The sequence below is a fragment of the Gekko japonicus genome, unplaced genomic scaffold, assembly GCF_001447785.1.
Source record: "Gekko japonicus isolate JY-2015 unplaced genomic scaffold, Gekko_japonicus_V1.1 scaffold397, whole genome shotgun sequence".
Lineage (NCBI taxonomy): Eukaryota > Metazoa > Chordata > Lepidosauria > Squamata > Gekkonidae > Gekko > Gekko japonicus.
In genome coordinates, this window is record NW_015170286.1 from 81,258 (window position 1) to 91,394 (window position 10,137).

Consider the following 10,137-nt stretch of genomic DNA (forward strand, 5'->3'; position numbering starts at 1 on the left):
ACACACTTTGCTTTCCCTGGGAAATTGCCATGGAGCAGTCAAAAGGGAATTTAATTAAATGTTACTTATTGCTTATATGGACTTTTCACATACTTTATTTGGTAAAGGGTGAACCTTAGTAATAATTCATTTAACCTCCATTTTCTCTTGTTCACAAGTAGTTAGTAGTCAGTTTTCTGACAGAATATAGTTGAATGGACAATACTGAGGAAAAGAAAGTATAACAACATGAGCTTAGAGAGGAATAACTACTAAAAACACGAACACAGAAAAAAATCTTAAGCTGGTTAGCTTATTGTCTTCTCTTTTTTGCTTTAAACATGACAGCAGGACTTAATGTTGTAGGTGATTGACAAATTATGGTATCAGAAAGTCTATAGTGAATGATATTTAAAATACCATACCTAAAATTTGATTCCGTTCTTGGATGAGAAGATAATTAGGAACACACAAGCAGGAATCTGCCAGGACTTGTGGGGAGCACCTCATCCCCCCCCCACTATTTCCTCTTGCCTGAGAGCCCACATAGCCTCTCCTTTTTCTGCTTCTTTCTCTCCTTGTCACCCACCAACAAACCTATCTTTTATTTGGCAATATTTATCATTTATTTACTTCATTTATACCCAACCTTTTTCCACAATGGGAATCCAAAGCAGTTTACATCATTCTCCTCTCTTCTATTTTATCCTCACAACAGTGCTCCAAGGTAGGTTAGGTTGAGAATGTGTAAATGCCCTATGATCACCCAGCGAGCTTCCATCAGAGAGTAGGGATTTGAACCTGGGTCTCATGGGGTGGCCGTCCTGGATGAGTCGTGCAAGTCACGTAGTATCAAGTGGCTTAGTGGTTACTGCCAGGTCTGGCCCTCATAAGTCTTCCTTCAAAGGCCAACATGAACCAAGAAAAGTGCATGGTGCAAGCTGCCACCAAGCTGGGCCCAGTTGTGTAGTGCTTGCTATTGCCAGTGGGGCCAGGTACACGGCCTCTAGGCTGAGTCCAAGTGTGCAGTTGCCGCTGGACCCAATCATGTGACATGGGTAGGGCCTACTTGTGTGATGGGGAACCTTCAAGGGCTTGCAGGGGGCACCTCACTTATCTTTGTATTCCCTCCCCACACTATTTCCTCTTTCTTTCCTTCTGGCAGCCCTCATATCTTCCCCTGCTTCTTTTCCTAAACCTGAAAAATCAAGTACTTTCCAGATATTTGCGCTCTGAATCCGCGCTTTTGCCGATCTGGACAGCCATCTCTCACAATGATTGTGATTAGGTCATCTGAACGTCCTTCTCGCAATGTTTTTTTTTACAAGCTTCTGTCATTGTGTGCATGAGCAATCCTGCGCTGAATAAATTCAATGTATAAATGTTCAAGCGCACGTATAGACTCCAGCGCTCAGTTGTATGTCCGCACTTTTGCTGATCTGGACAGCCATCTCTCACAATGATTGTGATTAGGTCATCTGAATGTCCTTCTCACAATGTTGTGGGTTTTTTACAAGCTTCCATCATTGTGGGCATGAGCAATCCTGCGCTGAATAAATTCAATGTATAAACATTCAAGCGCACATATAGACTCCAGCACTCAGTTGTACGTCCGTGCTTTTGCTGATCTGGACAGCCATCTCTCACAATGATTGTGATTAGGTCATCTGAACATCCTTCTCGCAATGTTTTTTTTACAATCTTCCATCATTGTGCGCATGAGCAATTCCGTGCTGAATAAATTCAATGTATAAACGTTCAAACGCAAATATAGATTCCAGCGCTCAGTTGTACATCGCCAGTTATTTTTGTTTGCTGTTTGGGGGGACGGCGAATAAGGACGGCGAATAAGGGAGTACGGCGAGTCCCAGTGGGAGCAATGATTTGGCCATGTGTATATGTGCATGCACAAAGCCAATTTTTTTTTAAAAAAAACTGTGCCACCCAAGCAGTGGCACAACTATCTGAATGGTGCCCAGAGCCTCGTCGTGCAATGCAAGCGGTTCGGGGAGGGATGTGTGGTCATCCCAACCTGAAAAAAAATATTCCCGATCAAATCTATAGTGGGAGCAAATCGGGATAAGCTTGCCATGTGACCCCATCCCAAGACTGGCTGTAAGCCAAGCTGGGGGTGAAAAGACCTAGAAGGGAAAGTTCCAGAGGAGAATCAACAGGTGGGCTGAGGGGAGGCTGACCTGCCCTATAAATGCTTGCCCTGCTTTACCAACTTATGATGACCCTGTACAGTTTTCAAGGCAAGAGACGAACTTGACAGTACTTCCTTGGTCATCTCCCATCCAAGTCCTAACCAGGGCTGACCTTGCTTAGTTTCTGGGATCTGTCAAGATCGGGCTAGCTTGGGCCATCCAGGTCAGATCATGTTATCATTTAGGGAAGATATGTTTGGCAGCAAAATGTGCTGTTTCAACCCTCAGAAAGAGGATTCATATTAACTTGTAAAGAACCGGAGCACTAAATATCTTGATGTGAGTCTCAAATCCCTTTTCCTAGATGTAAGTTTTTACTGATATAACCATTATCCTCTCACCTTAGTTTGGTGCACTTTGATGTAGTGGTTAAGAGTGCTGACTCTACTCTGAGAGAACCAGGTTTGATTTCCCACTCCTCCACATGCAGCTGCTGGTGTGACCTTGAGTCAGTCACAAGTTCTCTTAGAGCTGTTCTCTCAAGAGCAGTCCTCGAAAGAGCTCTCTCAGCCCACCTACCTCACAGGGTTTCTATTGTGGGGAGGGGAAGGGAAAGGAGATTGTAAGCCACTCCGAATGAAGGGCGGGGTATAAATCCAATTTCTTTTTCTTCTTCACCTTACTTTGCATGCTGCTACTACTACCAAGGCTGCATACATGGGTAACTCTGCATTGCTCCTCATTCTGGTCCCAGCAAAATGTGTGAGGTAGAGTGAGGGAAGGAACTGCAGTGCTTCAAGTGGAAATGGTATCAAATGGATGGAACCGGTAACAATAAATGACAATTCTCCCTTCTCATGGGAGACCACCAATTCCTCCCAAGCTATATGTGGGGATCACCAATTCTCCCAAGAGCTGCATTTTTAGCTGCCATGGGAGGAAAGAATCAGCAAACCCTCCTCCTTGTACCCTCTGAAATCTAGGCAAAATCCAAGCTGTAGTCAGATGCAGTGCTTTTTGTATCATTTTTGGTAGTGTAGAAGAGTACTGCCATACACTATATATTTTAATAGCATTTTTAAAAGATCCGCTAAGCAGGAACTAGTGTTTCAATTTGCCATCCTTTGGGCTACTTCCACACGGACAATTCTCTTGCTGCAGGATGAACAGAGGACAACCTCATGGTGATGCTCCAGAAAATAGTGCTGTTGTAAGGAAGCCAAGGTGGAGCTCTTTGGACTTTTAACTGATGCAGACTTTTGATGCTCATATTCTAAACCACATGTAATGTTGGAAATTTCAGTTTGGATTACCTGGCCTGGATTCCATGGAAGATTTCCATGTGCACAAAAGTCCACACACAAGTATATAAGCACTAAAATGATTCCTCTCTCTTTGCTTGCACCAAATGAAAGTGATTGTCTCTCCATTATATTTTCAATGTATAGATTAAACTATTTATTCTGATACAATCTCAAAACAAAATTAAATGAGATCATATGAACCATCTGTTGTATCGTCTGTCCTCTAACATGTACATTGTTATTTCATTAAAAAAATATGAAAGTACTTCAAGACTAAAGTATCCATTAACTATCAAGTATTCATTAATACTGTAGGTGGAGCCCTAAGATATGCAACTGAGTTGAAACAGCTGATTAGAAACCAAAAACAGCATTTACAACTGAATATATAAACTACTACTCCAACTAGAAACAGAAGAAGTGAATAAATGTATGATTAAATGGATACAGAACCTTAAAGAACAAATATCTATGCGTCAATGGGAACAGCTATGGGAAAAAAGATATTAAGTTTACAGCCAGTCAGGCATTAAGAGAAAACTGGTAGAAAATGTTTTTAGATGGTATATAACTCCAAAGGATATTGAGAAAGCAAACAAAAACTACAAAGGAAAATGTTGGAAATGTCAAGACATAGATGGAACTTTCTTCCATATGTGGTGAATATATAAAAAATAACAAAGGTATTGGAAGGAAATACCTGGAGAAATGCAGAATATATTAAAGTTTAAATTCCCCATGGAAGCCAAGAATATACTATTAGGTATATTGCCTAACAATTTGCCAAACAAATTGGAAGAAATATTCAAATACATGGTGACAGCGGCTAGAATTATCTATGCAGAAAAATAGAAAGTAGACATTTTTCCACGCTGAGAAGAATGGGAAATTAAACTTGCCCAATTTGCAGTGATGGTGACATTAACAACTTATTTGAGAAACCGATCAGTTATGAAATCTGAGAAGAGATGAAGTATGTACTATGCAAATAGGAGTCAAATTTAGAATGGGAAGTAGTCTAAAATACTGTATACAATGAAGAAGCAGAATGAGAATCAGTTCTAAATGTTGGATGTAAATATGTGTAAGGAAATGGGTTTTCTCCCTTTCTCACAATACAAGAACTTGTGGGCACTCAATGAAATTGCTGAGCAGTCGGGTTAGAACAGATAAAAGGAAGTACTTCTTCACCCAAAGAGTGATTAACACATGGAATTCACTGCCACAGGAGGTGGTGGCAGCTACAAGCATGGATGGCTTCAAGAGAGAATTAGATAAACATATGGAGCAGAGGTCCATCAGTGGTTATTAGTCACAAAGTATAGATAGGAACTCTCAGTCTGGGGCAAGTGATGCACTGTATTCTTGGTGCTGGGGGGGGCAACAGTGGGGGGAGTGTCTAGTGTCCTGGCCCCACTGCTGGACCTCCTAGTATTTTTGGCCACTGTATGACAGAGTGTGGGACTGGATAGGCCATTGGCTTGATTCAACATTGGCTTCTCTCTTATGTTCTTATGAGGATAAACATTTTTATTATCTATTATAAGATATACAATAGTCCTCCCATATTTATTTTTGTTATACTACCTATTTGTCAAAAGTGATAGTGAGTATTTTTGTTATATTACCTATTTGCCAAAAGTAATAGTGAGTATGCAGAAACGGTGAAAATATGCCGTATGCAGCAACAGTGAAATTAATAATCAGTTGAAAAACAGATTAGTTATGAAATTCAAAATGTAAAATGTTGAATATAAATGTATCCCAACAGAAGTACATTTTATAGTATTTGGTAAACAGTGGCCCCTGTCACACGGGCAGGAAACTGCAGAGGAGAAGTGTGGCTGTTTGCCCCGGGGCAAACTAACATGCAGTAAAGCGATCAGACCTACTGTGGAGGTTCTGTGGAGGTACTGTGGAGCTTCCGTGGGTAGGGAGAGGTGCCGATCACAACACACGCCTGCGCGCAATGAAGAAGCGCACGGTGCGGCGAACTGGTTTTCTTTTTTTGTGTACACTACGAATGCGCATGCTCCGTTGGGTGCGTGTGCGCATCCACGGAGACTTGGGGGGGAAAAAAACCTTTTCCGCAAGGGGACATGGGCGGGCGCCGGATGCCACCGGAAACGCGATCAGACGCCCGCCCTTGCCCCGCAGTTTCTGGAAACTAGTACCTCCAAGGTACTAGTTTTTTGCTGCGCTTTTTCGGCAGGAAGCCTCAGTTGTGCCACGGAAGCGCTACGCTTCCCAGATGTGCTGGTGAGATCGCGACCGGAAACTCCGCTTGTCTTCCGTATCTCTTGCGTGGCTAATGTTGCGTGTGACCGCAGCCAGTGACCCAAAAACCTTTCAATGTAATGAAGGGGGTGTTGAGCAGAAATATTTTCTATTTCATATATGTTATTATAGATAATCACCTTTTGATATAAAATGATGTGTAATGTTTTTTCTGCATTTTCTTTTTATTATCTCTTTGTTTTCTAAAAGTAAAAATAATATAATTTATATTTTTAAAATTATATGGAAGTACTATGTGCTGCTGCTGTGCTACTGCTTATGCAGGCAGAACTGGGTCCTTTTTACTCATGCTTTGCTGGATCCAACGCTTGCCCCTGGCTTTTCTGGTAACTAAACCAAAAGGAAAATATCTCATAAGGCTGGCATCTTTTCTGATTAGGTGGTCAGCTCATCCCATATGTATACCTGTTTTAGGATCAAGATCTTGTATCAAAGTTACCTTTGGACTGCAATGTATAAACATGGTTACCATTTTAAAAGTCTTTTGTATTGTTACCATTATTGACAAAGTACAACCACTGTATTCAGTGGAAGTACATGTCAGGCCAACATGGTCTTTGCTTCATAAACAGGTAAGACGGTACTTCATGTTTGCAGAGTTTAGAATTTCTGTGGAAATTATAGAACCAGATTTTGAAGAGGAATCTTGGGATGGTTAACCTTAATACTTGCTTTGCTATGTATTAGTGATAGGGAGCTATTTTAAGCAGAGTTTGGGAAACTGTCCTGGCCCTGTTTTGGACTGCATGAGATTATTGCTTAGGTGGAGCTCCTAAAACTCTGGATAGTGTGAAGTATTGATTGACAAAGGAAGCCGCAGCCTTCAGTTTGCAAGTCCTGATTAGTTTGTTAGTTTGTTAATGATGGGATGTTTTGGAGGTCATTAATTTGTAAACTTGCCACAGGCCAGAGGTGACTTGATGGCAGATCACACACACGAAGTGTAGTCACTCTAAGGGATCTTAAAATACATAGCATTTTTTGCAACACAATCTTAAACATATCCACGATTTAGCGTTTTGAACATCTAAGAATCTTGCTCCTTTACAATGAAATCACTTTATAGCACTCTGCCCTCCCCATCCTTTAATGGCATTGCCTGAATATGTTTTCCCTCTTCCCTGCATCTTCCTGCATTTTGACACTCAGTGTCACAAGAATAAAATTTAAGAGATTCTTCAGCAAGTATTCCATTCATCATTCCGTTAGCTACTCTCTATTTCTCAACTTTGGATATCATGAATCTAATTGTGGAGGGGGGTTATTCATATTTAGACAGGATTAAGGTACATAATTCCCATAGATATAGTTGAGAAATACAAGTTCTATGTGTTAAGCTGGGGTTAAGGGAGAAGTATAAAAGATCCTGAAGAGACACGTTTCTCTAAGTTACTGTTTAAGGAATTAGCCGAAACAGGAGAAGAGGGGAGGAAATAACAATGTGAAGAATTACCTTTAGAAAACCCTAAGGTCAATCAGACTAAAAGCGTATTTATTGCATGCCTTCATAAGAAGATTTTTAAGAGGAATCCTTGCCACATGATGGTATAAAGGGTCAAAGGTTAACTACTGACCAACTCTAAGGACAAGGCATTATTTGAAATTGGGTACTTAGAACATTTGCTGGAGGACTTAGCTATTAGAGTTGTTTGGAGTCGGTGTTTCCCAACAGGGAAAGTCTTTAGAAAGGAGAAAAAGGAATCTGGACATAAAAGAAATTAAGAACATTCTGCTGTCTCTTGTCACTGTATGAACTGAAAGAGGCTTTTAGAGGTTGGGTCTGTTTTTTTCCTTTTAAAAACAAGTCATGACAATATCCAGATTTGTTCTGAGGGATTTGCATATGATGGCACCACACTCTTCAAGCAGAAGTAAGCCTAAAAAGATTCATTCTCCACTTTTGGTACTTATTAGTTTTAGAAATGACAGTGTACCCATTCCTATCTCCTCCCCCCCCCCCCCCCCATTTCAAAGCTGTTAGTGAATTATAATGGTATAGTCATCTGGAGGAGTGGAAAAGAAGATACAGGTGTCCAATGCAGTATGATTCCCAACACTGAAGGTTACTCTACCTATTCTTGTTAGACACCAAACATGTAAGGCTTGATAGACTGTGTTCTGCTGCAAATGAGAGGAATGAAGTTGTTCAGGAGAAAGAGCAACATATTATTAAGTCCTAGTTCTTATCAGACATACAAATACACAAATCCTTACCATGCGGAGGGGGAAACCAAGATTGAACCTTTTATCCCCATGTTTGTCCTGCATGTATTAAGCAGCTTTGTGTGTTCAAAGGCTATACATTATATATGGTTGCCAAGTCTCCCCCCCCCCCACCGCCACTGGCAGGGAGCTGGGCTAATTTGGGCATGCTGCCTCTCCGTGTAATCAGACAAGCTGCATTTCTTTATGCATTGGGTGTATTGTAACACTGTTGCTAAGGAATAAACTTTAACAAATGTTTTCAACAGCCTCCAGAACAGATCTTTAAAAATTGTTGATGCCAGCTGTTCAGGGCGTCTTGCTCAGTTCAGTTTTTGCTATGGGTATATTGTCTTTTGACTGTAGTGTCATATCTGAGTCCTCAGAATCTCCTGGCATTTTCTCCTTAAAGACTGCATGCCCTTCAGAAGTTACCTGTAGTAACATACCCACCATGTCTTCTTCTGCTGTACCCTCTTAACTGTGTTATTTTTCCTTTTCCACTAATTCCACCCCTCCCCCCAAGGGATTGGTATTTGGGCAAAAACTCTACTGTAGAAGCTATTTTTAGAAGACTGTTGCCCCCCCCAGGTCGAAATGTGATGACATAACTTCTAGTACACACCAAGAAGTGATGCAGACAAGTCACTGGTGATGTTGCCTAGGCCTCCCTCTCACTCCTGGTAAGTCCTCCCCCCCCCCATAATCCCCTGCCAGTTACCAGGAGGGACCTCATCTGGGTTTTTACTTTTTTCAATGACTATGACCAGATCATTAACATAGGCCTAGGCCTGTGCTAAGTCACTCTCCTTTGCAGGTGTTGTATGGTTCACCGGTTCTTAGGGTTGCTAAGTCTATTTACCTTGGCGGCGGGGGAGCCTCGCCGGGCTCCGGGAGCTCTCCGCTGATGCACGGGAGTGATGCGCTACGTTGCTCATGTTGAGAGCGTGGCCCCGATCATTGGAGGGAAAACCATAGAGTTTTCCCTCCAACGATCGGGGCCACCCCCCAATGTGAGTGACGTGGTTGTGTCACCTCTGGTGACGCAGCCACACTGCGCTTCGGGGGGCAGAGTCCCCCCCGGGGCCCGATTCTGCAGCGGCAGAAATCGGGCCTCCAAAGCAGGGGTTTACCCGCCACCCGCCCCCACTTGGCAGCCCTACCAGTTCTTGCTTCCTGACAACTAAATCACATGGGAAAGGGGGATTATGATACGGCTACCATCTCCAGGTGGGGCTTGGTGATGGACTGGAATTACAACTGATCTCCACACTACAAACATTAGTTCCCCTGGAGAAAATGGCTGCATTGGAGCATAGACTCAATGGCTTTATATCCCACTGAGGTCTCTTCCCTCCACAAGCCCTGCCCTCCCCAGGTTCCACCCCCAAATCTCAAAATATGTTCCAACCCAGGACTACAAAGTCCAAAAATAATTTCATAAGGTGAGTACTGGATTGTACTCTCTGCTAGTGTTATAAGCGACCATAACATATAGAACCTCTCAGGGGTCATTTCCTGCAGGAGTGCATAGGAGCGAAGCTCCGGCAGTAAAGAGCCCAGGGGCGGGCACATGCAACAAGCCCTGCCCCCTGCTCCCAGCCGCCCTCAGTCAGAGCAAGAAGCAGCCAGGTAAACTGCAGAGCCCCCCCCCCCCCCGTCCCAAAACAGTCCAGGGGCACCTTTAAGACCAAGTTTTATTCAGGTACAAGCTCTCCCTCCTCTGTGAGGACAGATCTGCACGTTCCCCCCCCCCCAAAAGCTAGCAGTCCAAAAGAGTCCAGTGGAGCCTGAGCGGTGGGTGTTGCCTTCTGACACACTTCTGGTAATGTCAGGGGGTGTGGCATATGCAAATAAATTATGCTGATGAGCTCCTGCACCTTTTTTTCTACAAAATGACCCCTGGTCTAGATCCGGATCCTTCTGGTCTTCATTCACCAGGAGTCTAAGTATAGTTCACCCTTTCCACTACTCCAGGGTTGGTAACACTTGTCTTTACCTTGGTTATCTGCAGGTGTCAGCACAATTCATGCAGCAACCACGATTCAAAATGTTGAGTGTAGTGGTTAAGTGCATGGACTCTAATCTGGGAGAACCGAGTTTGATTCCCCACTCCTTCACTTGCAGCTGCTGGATGACCTTGGGCAAGCTATAGTTCTGTCAAAGCTGTTCTCTCAAGGATAGTTTTGGAAAGAGCTCTCTCAGCC